This window comes from Rousettus aegyptiacus, unplaced genomic scaffold (assembly GCF_014176215.1).
Source record: "Rousettus aegyptiacus isolate mRouAeg1 unplaced genomic scaffold, mRouAeg1.p scaffold_m13_p_3, whole genome shotgun sequence".
NCBI lineage: Eukaryota > Metazoa > Chordata > Mammalia > Chiroptera > Pteropodidae > Rousettus > Rousettus aegyptiacus.
In genome coordinates, this window is record NW_023416306.1 from 119179806 (window position 1) to 119196847 (window position 17042).

Sequence of the window (17042 nt, forward strand, 5' to 3'; positions counted from 1 at the left end):
AGGGACTTACAGGAAGACATTGTTGGAGTGAGGGCCAAAGAGAGACTCGCTTTGTACAGAAGTGCCAGCAGTATCCATTGTTCCCTATTGAGCCCTACCCACTCACGGTAAACAGATGCAGTGCCACCATAGCCCAGAAGTATCAAACTGGGTAACAGAGGTTGCTCCACCCAGAAGATTCCATGAAACCCCACTTCTCTCAATTGGTGGCCCCACCCAAGCCACATCTAGGTATATCCTCAGGGAGTCAGGTGCTCCTTGCTGAGCAGCACCTAGACTCACACAGGAAGCAGCTGGCCTCAGTTTCTGGTGTGGCCTTTTGAGGCAACTATAAGCACAGCATCTGTGGATTGCTTGCTGAATCCTGACAGATGGCCCTGGAGAGTTAGAGGTTTGGGCTAAATTTGACCTTCAGCGAACCCCTCTCAAGACTATGCCACTGGTCACCTGCTACACAAATCTACACTAATAAGACCGGGAGACTTAGGAGCTTTGCTTAGTACATAGAAACAGACACAGGAAGGCAGTCAACATGAGAAGACAAAAAAGCAGAAACCATATAAGAGAACAGAACAGAGATTCAGAAATAATGGAGTCAAGCAATCTAACAAATGCAGAGTTCAAAACACTGGTTATAAAGATGTTCGATGAACTTATGGGAAATGTAGGTAAATTCAGTGAGAACATCAACAAAGAGATAAAAAAACATAAAAATGGAAATGGAAATTATAAAAGGGAACCAGTCAGAAATGAACATATTATCTGAGATGAGAAGTATATTAAATGGAATAAACAAAGGAATAAACAAAGTGAATAAAGAGGATCAAATGACCTATATAGAGGATGAGAAACCCAAGGACACTAAAGCAGAATGGCAAGAAAAAAGAAGCCAAGACTATAAAAATAATTTCAGAAGCGTATGGGACACTATTAAAGGCCAAAATATCCATCTCATCGGCGTACCAGAAGGAAAACAAGATATTGAACAGTTATTTGAAGAAATAATGATGGAAAACTTCCCTAAACTGGTGAAGAAAACAGACATACAACCCCAGGAATCTCAGAGAATCCCCAAAACCGGGAATCCAAAGAGGCCCACACCAAGACACATTGTAATTAAAATGCCAAAGGTTAAATACAAAGAGAATCTTAAAAGCAGCAAGAGAAAAGTAGAGAGTTACCTACAAGGGAGCACCTGTAAGACTGAAAGCCGATTTCTCAAAAGAAACTATGTAGGACAGAAGGGCTTGGCACAAAATATTCAATGTGATGAAGACCTAGGATCTACAACCAAGAATAATTTATCCAGCAAAGCTATCATTTAGAGTTGCAGGACAGATAAAGAGCTTCCCAGACAAAAATAACCTAAAGGAATTTATCACCACCAAGCCAGTATTACAGGAAATGTTGGAGGGACTTCTTTAAGAAGAAAAAAACATGTATCAAAAACAGGAATAAAGAATAGTAACAACTACATTCCTATCAATAAGTACCTCAAATGGAAAAGAATTAAGTGGATGAATGGATAAGAAAACAAGACCCCTACATGCTGCCTACAAGAAACTCATTTCAGATTAAAAGACACACACAGATTAAAAGAAAGGGGATGGAAAAAGATACAGCCTTGATGGACCTAGAAGGTATTTAAGTCAGACAGGGAAAGATAAATACCATATGATTTCACTTATATGTGGAATCTAAGGAACTAAAAGAACAAACTAATCAAAAAGAAACTCATAAATATAGTGGACAATTTGGTGACAGAGAAATTTCGAGAGTTCTATTATGATTTTTGGTAATTCATTTTATGTTACATATATTCTTGAGTATGTTATCTTATCTCTAAGAACATTAATGGTAACTTTCTTTCCTTCCTATACAGTCTCTGTTTACTTCTAGGGGTTTTATTTATTTTTGTCTCTGTGTTTTATCTTACTGGTTATCCCCAGATTCTCTATTTTCAAGAATAGTGAAATAAATGTTAACAATAATCCATAAGTTCATGAATAGTAGCCTCACTTTCAATTGTAGCCTCACTGCAGGTAATCTAAGTGGACTATTTCCTTGGGGAAAACTTTTATAACATACTCTCAAGCCTACTCTTAAGCTTATTCTTTAGACTTTCCTATAAAGTTATTTCTTCTAGTCTCCTTTTCTGAGGGTATAGGACTAACAGATCTTCACACTGTGAACCAAGGGAGGTATACAGATTGGAGAAATCTCAGCTTTCAGTAGTTAATGTTTGTTTTAGCTCTCTATTTTCTGTATGACCAACAATGTTGGTATCTCCCATGCCAAGAACTCCTGTTTTACATTCCCAAGGGTTAACTATCTGTTTTTCTATCAGAGAATCAATAGGCATTCACTAGACTTGGTGAATTGGACATTACAAACACACTCCCAATCAATTTTCTGAGTTTTTTTCTCTACCCTTACTTCTACTTTCACACATATCTTGTGCCAACTCATGAGCCTTTGAGTGGTCAGATCTCCCCAGTGTCAGCATAGAATTTTGCTCTCTTTGAGCTACTAAGTCAGTTCCAGTCCTCTGTGGATTTCCTGTCTTCAAAAATATTGTTGTTTTCTCTTTGCTTCTTTAGGTTTATATCATTTAAATAAAATATTTATCATCATTGTATAGCGTTTCAAGAGTAAAAAAGTCTATATGAATTTAATATGCCTATTTGCTCAGATGTTGGAACCTACTCTTGCTCTTTTCTGAAGAGCAAAATAACCTATCATCCCATTGGGCAACTATTCTTCAGAGTTTGGTTTAGGGTTTTTCACGGTGTTTATTTTTAACAAAATTGATGGGGTTTCTTTTCCTTTTTTTTTTTTGTTTTTGATATTTGTTTCTGTTTTTAGTTGTTTTAAGAAAGAAATGAAGGTCACAGATATATTTCCTATGCTCTCATTAACCAAAAGAACAGCTTGAATAACACAAGAACTCACTCCTCCATTAAATATATATATATATTCATAAATTAAAATATTTGGGATATCAGCTAACTGTTCATCAGTGGTTTGCTTCTTAGGGAAAGAGGGGAAGGTGTGCATAGTAGGACTATGGAGAGAGGAAGATTTCAATTTACATTTAATCCACCTCTGGACTGTCTGAGTTTTTATAATGATAATTTGTAAATGCTATTTCTTAAATGAAAAAAGAAAGGAGAATACCAGATAACACTGCAGCCATTGTAGTTTTTCTAAATGATTATTTACTGCCTTCATGTTGTGTTAAAGGGTGTCTACTAAGGAAAGAGACCACTATGTGCAGTCATGACATAAGGATAAATAAAAGGAAGATTACCCATCTTGGTGCCCTGGCTTCCCCAACACCTGAGCAAGCTGGGAAGCCATGAGGTCCAAGCATCTATATACACTAGTGAAACAGAGATATTTTGCCAAAGGACATTTTCTTAATGGTGAAAATGCTATTAGGTAAGAAAAAAAATACATTAAATATGCTAAGGAAAACTGTGGTTCGGTGATGAAGATTTTCAGTATTGTTTTGTTTTTGAGATAATACAGTTATAGCAATATTACGAGGTTAATTTGACTCATAATTATTTCTGGCCAAATAATGGATGGTATTGATGACCTTTTTGTTCCATGAGTATTGAATATTTTTCTAAAACTAAAGGGAAACAATAACTTTAAAATACCATCACAAGATTATACAATTAAGTGCTGCTTTTTAGGGAATGGGTTTAAGGAATTTAAAGGACTTCAGAAAGGACAGTGATCAAGAAGGGAATACATAAGAAAGAAAAAAATTAAGCCAATCATTGAAAGATGGTTAATGGTTATATGGCAGAATGGAAAAAAAAGAGCATTCATAGTCAGGAGAACTCAAGATGAAGCCTTGAGGTTTGAAAAGAACACATAGGAAGGGCAGAAAAGAATACTTATTGTGTTTGGAAGCTGAGCTGGAAATATTTAATTTTTTTAAAAACTTAGTTAAGTATTGTGGGATCAAGGAATAGAGAAAGATTAAAGAAATAAAGAATTTAGATATAAAGAGAAGAAAATTGAGAATATTTGTAGGTTTCTGATTTAATAAAATGCAGTGATTAAAGTCACATGATATGTTATTCTGTCCACAGAATCAATGATAAATCAAAAGGAATAAAAGTCAGATAACCAGGATCAACTTCAATGTAGCAGTTGTAGCCTGAACATTCATTTTCAAATAGTTCCCTTCAAACTGGAATCTTTAGTTTACAGTTAATTTACATTCATAGTCTCTACTGGAAAGAATAGTCAAATTCTTCTTTAGTTGAAAGAACATTAACTATTATTAACTATTTTGTTTCATAAGAACCGGTCCTCCAGAGAAGATATAAACTATTACGTTAGGAAGGTTAATGTGGGTCTTACAACACACAACACTGGATAAAATTTGAATGTCTAAAGGTTACTAAAATGAGGCCCCCAAAAAAGAGAACTTAAATTCACCACAGAATAGGGAGAAAGAGAAAGAGGGAGCCTTAAACAATTAAAATCACAATATATTAGAGAGATATATTTGCCTATGTTATTTTGGGGAGAAAAAGAAAAGATAGTGTATATCACTACAGAAATGGCAATAGATATGTTCTACCTACTCCAATGATAAAAAGATAAAAAAGATTATTGTTATAAAAAATCAGAATATTGAATGAATTCTCATGTTGATATGATATTACAGTATCCTATATATTGTTTGGAATATAAAATTGGGGGCAAATATAAGTTTTTAAAAATATTCTCAACGAAAATTAGTAACTTTAATGTGAAATGTAGTCATGCAAAGAATGTAATGATTATTTAAATAGAATTTCTAACATTATATTAGAAGCTTTCTCCATGTATTCATTATATAAAAATATTCCAAGAATGTTTGCTTACTTTGGTAAAATTATTCATTGCATATGTTCAAGAATCAAGCAAACTGCCAAACTTTATTTTTAGAATTTATCTATTAGAGATCTGAAACAAAGTATAACTCACATTCATCCAGGAAATTTTTCTAGAGAAACTAGCTCCTCAAGTTAACTTGTTGGCTGTTGATATTCAATCAATTTTAAACTAAAAATATATAAGGTTGTAATAAAACAAAAGATGGAGATGTTTGAAGTCAAAATTAAAAGATAGAACCAGAGCTTATCTGAAAAAAAAAATTTCCTCTGACAAGATAGAGAAGATCTTCATACAAAAATCAGAATTTATAAACTTTCTCACCAAAAGAACATACAACCACCTAATTAATAGTTGATTTTTACACAATTCTTCGTTTACATGAAGGTAAAAGAGAGAAAAAAATTAAACTAAAATCTTTTTTAAATTCAAAAGTCTTAAAGTTTCAAAAATTAATTTAGATAAAAAATTAATGTCAGCTAAATTCCACTACAATAAAGTTCTCCATCAACTTTTACCTAACACTTTTAGTTTTTCATTGTAAAGCTTACCTTTAACCACTATTTTGCAAGCTATTAAAAAGGGATGGTAAATTCTCTTATTTATCTTCACTTATTGCTGAAATAATTCTTGAAAGAATAATTTCTCCCTAACATTTGTTGGTTACTCCCAAACAGTTTCAATAGAAAAACCAAGACAAATATTTGATTTCCTCCATTTTCGAAGTAAGGGATTGGTGCTTCAACCATCTTTAATCATGATCAAAAAATTATTTCCCATAGTAAAAATTTTAAATGTTTGAAAATCAATGATAAATAATCATTTACCCCTCAAAATTGCATAAGTGTCTATTATCTATTAAGGTCTATACTCCCGCCATAGAGGGTAGGGGACCTGGTTAAAAATTTCTGCCCAGACATCAGCAAGATGGAGGAATAGAAATCCCTAGGTCTTCTTTCGCCCACAGACATTGACTCAACAACAATACACAGACCAATGTCCTTTGTGAAAAACCCAGGAACAAGATGAGAATTATGCACCCAGGGCAAGTACTAAACCAACTGGATGAAAGCTGGTAGGAAAATTTATGGCACCCAGTCATGATAGTCCCTCCCTCCAGCACAGCACTATACAATTTGGAAGAATCTCCCATTCCTAGTTTTGATTTGGAAAAAAATCTAGATCATACAAATAACATTCTGACTTTTTGGAGGGACTATCCAAGGGACCAGCTTCTGTCTTGCCTGAATCTAAATGCTGACAGGAAAAAGCATCAGGTCAGAAACCAAAAGCAATGGTTTATAGCAGTCACTTACCATCACCTCCCTTCTTGGCTCAGTATAAAATGAGTGGATGAAAACTCCCAACTCCTGGATTCTCCCTAGGAAGGGAAAAAGTTGGAGTATGTTTGCAATGTTCCAGGTTTTCCAGGGGCTACCCAAGAGACTGATTTCTGTCTTGCTTATCTCAGAGTGCTGATGAGACCCAGCATATTCTAGATGTCTGACTGCTACTGAAAAACAAAAGGGTGCTGAGAGGCTTGTTACTGCACCAGAGGGCACAGTACAGCAAACAGAGGCTGATACAGTACAGTAGCCTATCCCTCAAGGGACAAAGGGAAGAATGAAACATGTATCCAACATTCAGGCTTTTAAGGGTGCTGCTGTTGGACTGATTTCTGTCTCATCTTACTTGGAACACTGATGGGACACAACATATTCTACAAATCTGGGGGTCACTAAGAATAAAAGAGACCTGGAATATTTGAAGCAGTTTCAGAGAACTTGTAGACAGACACCAGCGGGAGTAAGAAATTATGAGCTCATTACAACAAAAGAAACTACCAAATTCCTCTAATCTGAAATTTAAATGCATATATCCAGAAAAATTGCATCCACAGAAAGATTTGAGAGGTCTCCAGAATCCCTAACTAGGATGATTGGTGAAGGGCTTTCTTTGTACAAAACCAATCTCTAAAGACTGAAAGAGCAGCAATTTTTCAAATGCTCTGATCCCAATACAAAGTTACGAGACACTTGAAGAAACAGGGAAACATGGCCCAATCAAAAGAACAAACTAAATCTCCAGAAACTGAACCTAAAGAAATGGCGATGTAAGAATTACCTAACAAGGAGTTCAAAATAAGCATCATAAAGGTGCTCAATGAACTCAGGAAAATGATGTACAGATAAAATAAGATTATCACCAAAGTGGTAGAAATACAAAAAAGAAACAAAGAGACGCTTTGGAGCTGAAGAATACACTGAATTGAAAAATTCATTAGAAGTGTTCAATATCAGATTTGATCAATTAAAAGAAAGAATTAGTGAACTCAAAAATGAATCATTTAAAATTATCCATTCAGAAGAGCAAAAAGAAAAAAGAAAGCAAAAGAGTGAAGAAAGACTAAGGGACTTACTGAACACCATCAATCAGAACAATAAATGCATTATATTAGTCCCACAAGGAGAAGAGAGGAAGAAAGGGGGCAAAGTTTATTTGAAGAAATAGTGGCTGAACTTTTCCCAAACCTGTGGAAGTAAATGAACATCCAGATTCAAGAAGGCCAATAGGCCCCGAAAATGGTAAAACAAAAAAGTGCAAACTAAGATATATTATAATCAATTTGTCAAAAGTCAAATGCAAAGAGAGAATTTTGGAGCAGCAGAAGAAAAGTGACTTGCCACATACAAGGGCTCCTCCATAGACAGGAGATGCCCCAGCAGAAACCCTGCTGTCCAAAATGGAGTGATATGTTCAAAGTGCTGCAAAAAACAAAAACAAAAACAAAAAACCTGCTAAAAATATTACACCAGGCAAAATCTGGACTTCAAATGTGCAAGAGAAATAAAGACTTTCCTAGAAAAACAAAAGTTGAAGGAATTCCTCACTACTAGACCAACTTCACAAGAAATACTAAAGGGAGACCTTCAAGATGAAACAAAAGGGCATTTGACAGCAAAACGAAAACATATGATGGTAAATATATAGAATAATATGAAATACAGTGACACAGTAACAGGTATTTAAGACACTTTTCATTCTGTTATATAAGTTAAAATACAAAAATATAAAAAAATAACTATATAAAATATGTTAATAGGTACACAATATAAAAGATGTAATTTGCAACATTAAAAACAAAGTCTGTGGTGAAGGGAGAGGCAATAGAGCTTTGGTATGTAATTAAAATTAAGTGGTCAGCTTAAAATAGACTGTTACAACTATGTTTTCATAAACTGCATGATAATCATAAAGAAAATGCCTGTTGAAGATCCACAAAAGAAAATAAATCAAAACATGTCTTTACAAAAATGTCAATGAGACGCAAATTAAGACAACAAAACAAAAAAAGGGACAAAAATAATATAACAGTGAACAAATATAAGAAAACAATGAACAAAATGGCAATAGTAAGTCCTCTATTAGTAAATACATTAAAAGTAAATTAAATTTACTTTTCCAATCAAAAGACACAGGATGGTGAATGGATAAAAAGAGATCCAACTACATGCTTTCCACAAGAGACTCACTATAGATTTATGGACACACAATGCTGAAATTAAAAGGATAGAAGAAGATATCCTATGCAAATAATAACCAAAACAAAAGAAGGGTAGCCATACATGGATCAAAAAAATCAATTTTAAGCCAAGAACTATCACAAGAGACAATGTATATATGCATATATACACACACACATATACACACATATATATACATATACACATATATATGCATATATATATATACACACACATATATATGACTATATAATTTTAAAAAGGTCCAATAACTAGGAAGATGTATAGAACTTTTAGACAGAAAAATAAGGAAACAAAGGACTTTAACAACAAAATAGATCTAATAGACATAGCATTACATTTAACACCTTTTCAGCTTGGAAAGAACTTTGAATTTTACTGTGGGTGGGATGGGAAGCCATTGAAAGCAAAAGTGTGTTTTTAAGCAGAAGAGTAAAATGATCTGTCTTAAAATTTAAAGGGATTGGTCTATCTCCTCTGCGAAATAGAGACTGTAGTGTTAAAACTAGAAACAGAGAGACTAGTTAGGGACTTATTGCAATATTCTTATGTGAGAAATAGTGGATATGATAAGAGGTCATTAGCCTCCAGCTACTATTTCTTCCAGACATCAAGGCTCAAGGATTTTCAGACTCCCCAGGACTTCCTCATGGTTTTTACATTTATTTCTCAAGTGTAAACATAATCCCTTCACATCCATGCATCTTAGGTCTGGATCCTAGTTAGGGAGTCAGCAGACCATTTCAATTTACTGTCTTATCAGTATCCAGACTTCATTTGTTTTGATATTACTTAATATAGTAATATGAGGGTAGAGGCATAGGGAAAAGTTCCTCTGTGTCCACACAAGCACCAGAAGAATAGATACAACTATACAGTTTTCCTGTTAACATACCTTATCACATTCTATAAAAGAACAATTATAAGGAAGATATAAAGAGTTTTTCTACTCATTTTCAGGATGATTTTTCTTTGTCGTAAAAGTAAACCAAGGCATTTTTTGCTTATGATTATTACTTTTCACAAATTTACTACTGTCTCTTCCTGAATTATTGATCCTTTTCCTCATATTATGTCATAATGTTCTCCTACATTTAAATTTTCAATGGCCTAAGTTCTCATCTTTTCAGTGCCCTCATGTTTATCTTAGTAAAAAGTTGGGACAGGCAGCAATGGAGTCACCTGATTGGATTTCATTTTCATCCACCATAAGTTTTAAATAAGGAAAAAAAATCAACATTTTTTCTCCTGACTTTGCAAAGAATTTCCATGGAGAGGAAAAGAAATCAAAATAGCTGCAAAGTATTACAAACCAAGAAACCATATGAGGTGAGAGTTAAAATGAGAAAAATGTCCACATTACTTTGGGCAATGCAACTCCAGGAAAATAGTAACTTAGCACCTGACAGCTAAATAATTCCAGAGGAATAAATACACATTCTGGTATTCAGGGGGAAATTACATCATAGAGATATTAGGTCTATTAAAACATATATTTGTAGACATGTTGGTGTGAAAATTGCTTTTAGAAATGGGAAAGAGAAAAGCTAGCCTTATTTGTCTAGCAATTCTAGTGGGTCCTTTTCACTAAAAGAGAACCATCCACATGATTATAACAGTGAGAGTGTGAATTGCAATACATTTCAAATTACATGAAAAGCTAAAGAAAATTTCTCAGTTTCAGGTCATTGAGAAATGTCTCTTTATAGTGTCCCTAAATTCTGTGATTTTATGAATAATTCAGAGCAATGATTTTACCTTCTTTCTCTACAACTGCATTTGGCAAGTTGCCACTTCATTGCTGTTGCAAAGACACAGCTGAGGTTCTTAGAATGGGAATAAGTTTAGAATGTATTTTTCCATAATGAAAAATATTATGAAAGGGGCAACTAAGGTACAGCTTATAGGGTTTTCAATTCTGATAACTAAAACAGACTTAGTTAGCCTCAAGGAAGACTGGCATCTTGATAACTATTGGTGGTATAAAAGAAAGACAATAGCATTGGGCCAGACTGGAGAAGGTGAATTCAAGTTGGTTATACATCTGTCACCTAAAGCAAAGCAAATTGAAGCTTGAATGGAACTGATATTGATATTGAAACATTTATTTGTTAGGTGGAGATAGTAGCAGACAAGGATAGCCATGTGAGTGTTTTGTTGTTTGCGGGGGGGGGGGGGGGAGTGTTTGTTTTTGTTTTTTGTTGTTTTGTTTGTTTGTTTTTTATAGAGCAGACTCCAGCTCCTGGAATATGAAGCCTAAAAGCACTAGGCAATTTATCAGTATATCAATGAAAAATACCTGGTACAGTAATGTAAATCCAACAGGAGAATTATATTAATTTGTAATCAAGGCAAAATTTTAATCATAACTAATTAAATTAGGAAAATATACTAGACTTGGTTCGTGAGAAACCTATCATTCATTGTGTATCTTGATTCAGGACTTAAAGCAGTGATCCTAACTCTAGCCTCAAGTCTAGTTTAGTATTCTCAAATGCTTGCAGTCTTTGGTAGAGACAGGCTTCATAATGACAGTAGTTGAGCATGCAGGTGTCAGCCTAGAACTGAAAGAGACCAGGAGAAGCAGAATTCTACCCTTGAAAAACCTGACCTGTAGTTAATATCCTTCCCATTTCAAATAGTAAGATCAAAGTCTTCAGCAGCAGCCTTACTTACCACCACCAACACCCTCCCAGATGATCTCCATGATTCAAGGAAATTAAATGAAGCTTTTGCTGATAAAACTGTTGGGTTCCCAGATATTGTGCAGGAAGAAAATCACTTTATGCCTTACTTTAGTCATCTCTTCTTTCTAAAATAACCCATCTCTTCCCATGTACCAGTCAAAATTAATATAAGTTTTCCAAGAAATCTGCCCAGATGTCTTCTCCCATCCTAGTCAGAATTAATCTATTTTTCTATTTATCCAAAGGATTATATAAATAAGACTTGATTTAGATATAGTATTTATAGTCATTTACCTTGCATGTCAGCGACTTCCATGTGTTTCTGACTTGTATGTATGGTTCACCCTTGTAGAGTTAGCAGTATGGCTTTCCAAACTTAAATCTCTATCCTCCACACTATCTTCACTCCTCCTCAAGACTGGCATATTGTCACTATTTGTTCATTAAATTAAACTAAGCATATAGATACCCAAAATTACCTAATCTGCATAAAAACTACATGTCCATGCTCACCTAGGACAGAAGAGACATTTTTTTCTTCCCGTGTATATCTTAGTAACAACTGTTGTTAAGATCAGGAGCCAACCAATTGTTATATGGCAAGTGCAAACAGAATGCAATAAATGCTTTCATTTATTCCAATCTCTCAAAAATATTAAAACTTCTGGCATTACATCCAAATAAAAGAGATTTTTCCTCATTGGAAGAAAAAAGTTTGTTGCTATGTTTATTAAACTATTATTGAGCAATTGAATAGAACCCATGTTCTAAGTTTTTCCTCAATGTTACAATTCAATATTTCTCTGTGTGATTCTCTATGTTTGCATTCTTTTCCATTTTACTGTTACAGTTTGCCAATGATAATATAATCAATTTAGCATTCTAAGATTTCTGCTCTTTTCAAATGTGTGTTCTTTCAGACTTTCAACCTTTGAACTATAAATATTTTTGAAAAAAATTAATATTTATATCGAATCACATATTTTAGCAAAAATGTGCTTACATAAATACAACCTAAAACCAAAGAATATCTGACATTTTGAATGGCCAAGATTTACTCTCTATTTCCAATATTTTGTTTTTGAGCTTGTGTTAGATATAGAAAATTTTCATAAAAACAAACCAAGTTCAATTGTCTTCTCACTCTCTGCTTTCATTAGTATCTTCTTTTTAAAACTATATTCCAACATTTGCCATCATATTGTCACCTGCACACTAAATGCAGTGTCATCAACATTCTAACTCCTTCTTCCAAATTTGAACTGATCTAGCTCCTAATCACATTTAATTATCATTGCAACCTTTATCCACCCACATTAGCTTCCTTCTTTCTTTCTTGATTTTCTGGATTTTCTGGGTCATTGTTCACTGTCACGTTGATTCATATATGACTCAAAATTAATATCTAATCTTAAGATACAATTTGAATTTATACATTTAATATTTTCCTTTGCTTTTGGTAAAATATTATTTTCATTGGGGTCCATTTTCTTGTTCTTTTTCAAGAGTTCTTCACAATTCTTGATCAAAGAGCTGTTCCTTGATATGAATAAAGATCTCCACTAAATTACTGCATTTAATATGCCATGTTTTCTATCTGGTTTCAGTAGGAAATACTGATAGTATTCCTTAGTTAATCAATAAATGAAGGGAGCACATGCAATTAGTAGCATGTTTTTTAACTTATTTCTCTGATCCAGAATAACAAATGCAATGGGGTGGGGACTGAGGAAAAGAAATTAAGTGTAGCTACATCTACAAGTAACAATTTCAACCACTTCATCAAGGGTAAAACAACCATCAATGAGCTATACAGATTGTTTGTCACTAGACTAACTGAATCAGGAGGTTCCAATTCATTAACTTTTTTCATTCCCATATGCCTGAACATCTGGGACACAAAGAAACGATATGTATGTATTAACAGGCAACTGAGTGGTGATGATGTCTACCTACTAGAAGTAGTTATCCATTTTCTCTTTACTATCTAATTTTACAAGAAAATAATTTAAATGAATTCTGATAGAAACAGAAAGAACAATGGTACAAATGAATATAAAGGTAATACAGTAATGGCAGATAATTAGAGCTTAAAATTTTTTAAGGACAGCATTGCTAGAAAAACCTTTTATAAGTCTGAATTGAAATAATACAGCTAAAAAAGTATAATATTCAACTTTTGTGTATGTATGTTTTTCATTCAACAATTAGGGTTTAGTGGCAATAAAAATTTGTAAAGAATGTTGAATTGTATTTTATGTTTATTACTCTTGTCAGACATTACTACATTTCCTATGGTTCATTAGGTGTTAAGTAAGTTACCATTCACTCTGTGAAAAGTTCCATATGAATTATTATAGAAATATAGTAGGAAATATACTGTGCTCCCCCATATTCTCAAGTTTATAATTCATTGTCGAGAATATACTATATAGATATGGAAATATCATAATTATGCTCATAAACTGATTTTTTAAACATGCAAATTAACATGGTACAAACTGAATACATAAGTATTGGGACACAGTATAAAGCAATGCTCAATACCAGTGGGATTAATCAAAGAAGGTTTCTAAGGGGAAGTGAATTCTAAACTGAATGTGATATACTGGTTTATTTATTACTCATTTTATGTTTTCTAATTATAAAAATAATGTATTCTCATGGTAATAAATTTGCAAATTTCAAATTAGTAAGAAGAATAAAAGAAACTAGGAACCTACTGTCCAAAGATAATCACTATTCAGTTTTCATTATTTTCTTTCCATTTTGCTCTGATATTTTTTACACAGCTACCATAATATTCTCTAATATTACATATTCAGCATTAATACCTTTTCATGGTTCAGCAGCATCTATACATACAGGCTTTGAATGATAGAAATAAATCTCTCATAAAAATTTAAGCTTAACGCAATCCAAATAAATGTACTGTATACATAAACCATTTCCCTATAGATAAACATTTATTTTTCCCAATTTTTGTTAATATAAATAACTTCAAAAGTATTTCTTATTGAAACATTTTCCTTAGTATTATTTTCTTAAGGGAGACTTCAAATTAATCATAGGTCATAGTCATTTTAAGCTTCTTTATATCTGTAATATTTATAAATATAATAAAAGCTATCACTTCTTTATAATTTCTTAATTCAATTTTATCTTTTACTATATTGATCAGGACTCTCAGAAATGTGTCAAATGCTAATTATTAATTCTTAGATTCTTGCTCATTTAATAGTAACAAATTTAGTAAATATGATGTTCATAAATTTTATTGGATGCTTGATATGTTAGTTAAGGATATTGGTGTTACTACTTCTTCCAGTAATTATTTTGTTTTAAATCAGAAATCATTCTTGAATTTTGTTCAATAACTGCATGATATTTATTCCAATTTTTACATTATTTTCTTTTAATTTAATGTCCAGAATGATACATAATTTTTATGTAACTCAATAAAAGTGATCCTACTGTAGGAGATGTTGGTATTCATCCAGGCTACCTGGACTCTTTTAGGTAAGCAATGAAAGGCCATTGGTGGCTTTTGAGCAAGGAACTGATATGGCCACAGTAGTACTGTAGTACAAGAGAAATGGAAACTAACCATACAGATAATCTCAGCTCCCAATGTGTCAGAGTTTGAAAATTTTGTGATTTTCCAAATAACAGATAACATAAATCCATATTAAGATGTGGCAATGGAAATGATAGTGAAAGGATAGATAGCAAATATATTGCAAAGGAATAAAAACTGGCTTGGATAACAAACAGTTATGCTAGACATGGAAGAACGAGGAGCCATAGGTAACTATGAGGGTTATGAACCACAGTGAAATAATGGGAATAATAAGGTAAAACTTTTAGCAGAAAGTCTCAACCTTCAGAGTTGAGGCACACTAATAAAATGTGTCACAAGTAATATATTACTAGGAATAAAGTCTCATAATTATGAATAATTTATTCATTCATGAATTAAAGAAGATTCAAGCTCTTTCCCAGAATAACACCACTCATTTCATTCCAAGATGCTTTCTTCAGAGAGAGAGAGAGAGAAGTCAGTGGAGGTATTGATAAAGTTGGGACTTCTGTCTCTCCTGCCCTGGTTACAGCCCTAGCAAATGAGCATAACTCTATTGACTGTAACAGTTAAACATTTCTTCTCCTGGACTTTACTACTCCAGAAAAAGGAAACTTTGGAGGAAAAGCTGATCTGTAAGACAAGAAAGGAAAAATGATAATGTTTATGTCATATGACATATCTAGAAGAAAGTAACTTTTTGATGGAAGCTTGCTTACATGAGTAGATCCATGTATGAAAAGAAAGATCCTGTTCAGTACACCACAACTTGCTTATGTTATTCTACTGCATCCGTGTAGAGTCAATGTTTCCTGCCCTTTTTTACTTGACTACTTGAAATTCCTCCTTCTGAAGTGCAAATCTCTCTCTTCATGTTTATGGCTCTAATACCCAGTATAAGCATGAAACTCGGTCCATTCATAAAATAGATGGTCTTTTAGGCCAAAAGATTGTCTGTAGAATTTCACTGAGAAATTTATATTTCTTTGAGAATTAATATTGATATTAATGAGGATGGACTATTAATTCATTACTGTTACTATATTTATTTTGTAAAAACATATATGGCTGGCAGAAAAGGAAAGACTTTATGCCATAAACTGAAATAAGACTATAGTCTCTTGAAGACTATGCTTTTCCCGAAACATACTTATTCAGTAAACATATGCTTTCATGAAATCTTTTTCTCATGATATCGTTACAATTACTTTGCTGAATGTTGACTATATTGATGAAGTTAGAGATTCTACGAAGCTGTAAAAGACTTCAAATATTAAAATGGTACATATAAAGTACAGTGATAATACCGATATGACAGCAACTTGTAAAAATTCCTGAGTTCACTGTAATTTTTAAACTTAATTATCCTAAATATGATGGCTGAGGAATCTTATTAGCCATAAGTCAAAGCCTCTTTTTTATTTCTTTTTAGTGTTAGTCACTCTATTTTTGAAAGACTGAACTTTCACTATTCAGCTAATCAGATCCCAATATTGTTCATTTCATTATCCAGTCTTCTTCACTTGAAATGTCATATTCAACTTATTGCAATTATGCATTTTTACTCCAGTTTATCTGACCTTATTGAAATCTCAAGGAGTATTATATTTATTTTTCTATCCTATAATAAAAACCGAACTGAGTATTTTGTCCTTAAATGTGAAATAATAGTTATGTTTTCTTAAGTAGTTTTTTTAAATGTCAAGCAAAATAATTTTTAAGTAAATTATTTTTTAATTAATTAATTAACTTTTTTATGGTGACATTGGTTAACAAAATCCAGTAAGTTTCAGCTGTACACTTTAACAGTAAGGCATATATATTTACACTGTGTGCTTGCCTTCCATAGTTAGATTGCTTCTTCATCACATATTTAACCCTCTTTCCCCCATCTACCTATCCCCTCCTCCCCCAGTTCCTACCCTCTGGTAACTACTCATCTGTAGTCCATGCCCATGTGTCTGTTTGTCCTGTTCATTTGTTGCTTTTAGGTTTATATCCCACATATAACTGATATCATGTGATTTTCAAGTTTTTCAGTCTGGCTTGTTTCACTTAGCATGATTATCTCGAGGTCCAGCCATGTTGTCACAAACGGCAGTATTTCATCTCTTCTCATGGCTGAGTAATATTCCATTGTATATATGTACCACAGCTTCTTTAGCCAATAATCTATTGTAGGACACTTAGGTTGCTTCCATGTCCTGGCCACTGTGAATAATGTTGCTATGAACATTGGTGTGCAAATATCTTTCAGATATGAGTTTTCAAGTCTTAGAGGTAAATACCCAGTAGAGGGATTGCTGGATCATACAGTAAATCAATTCTTAG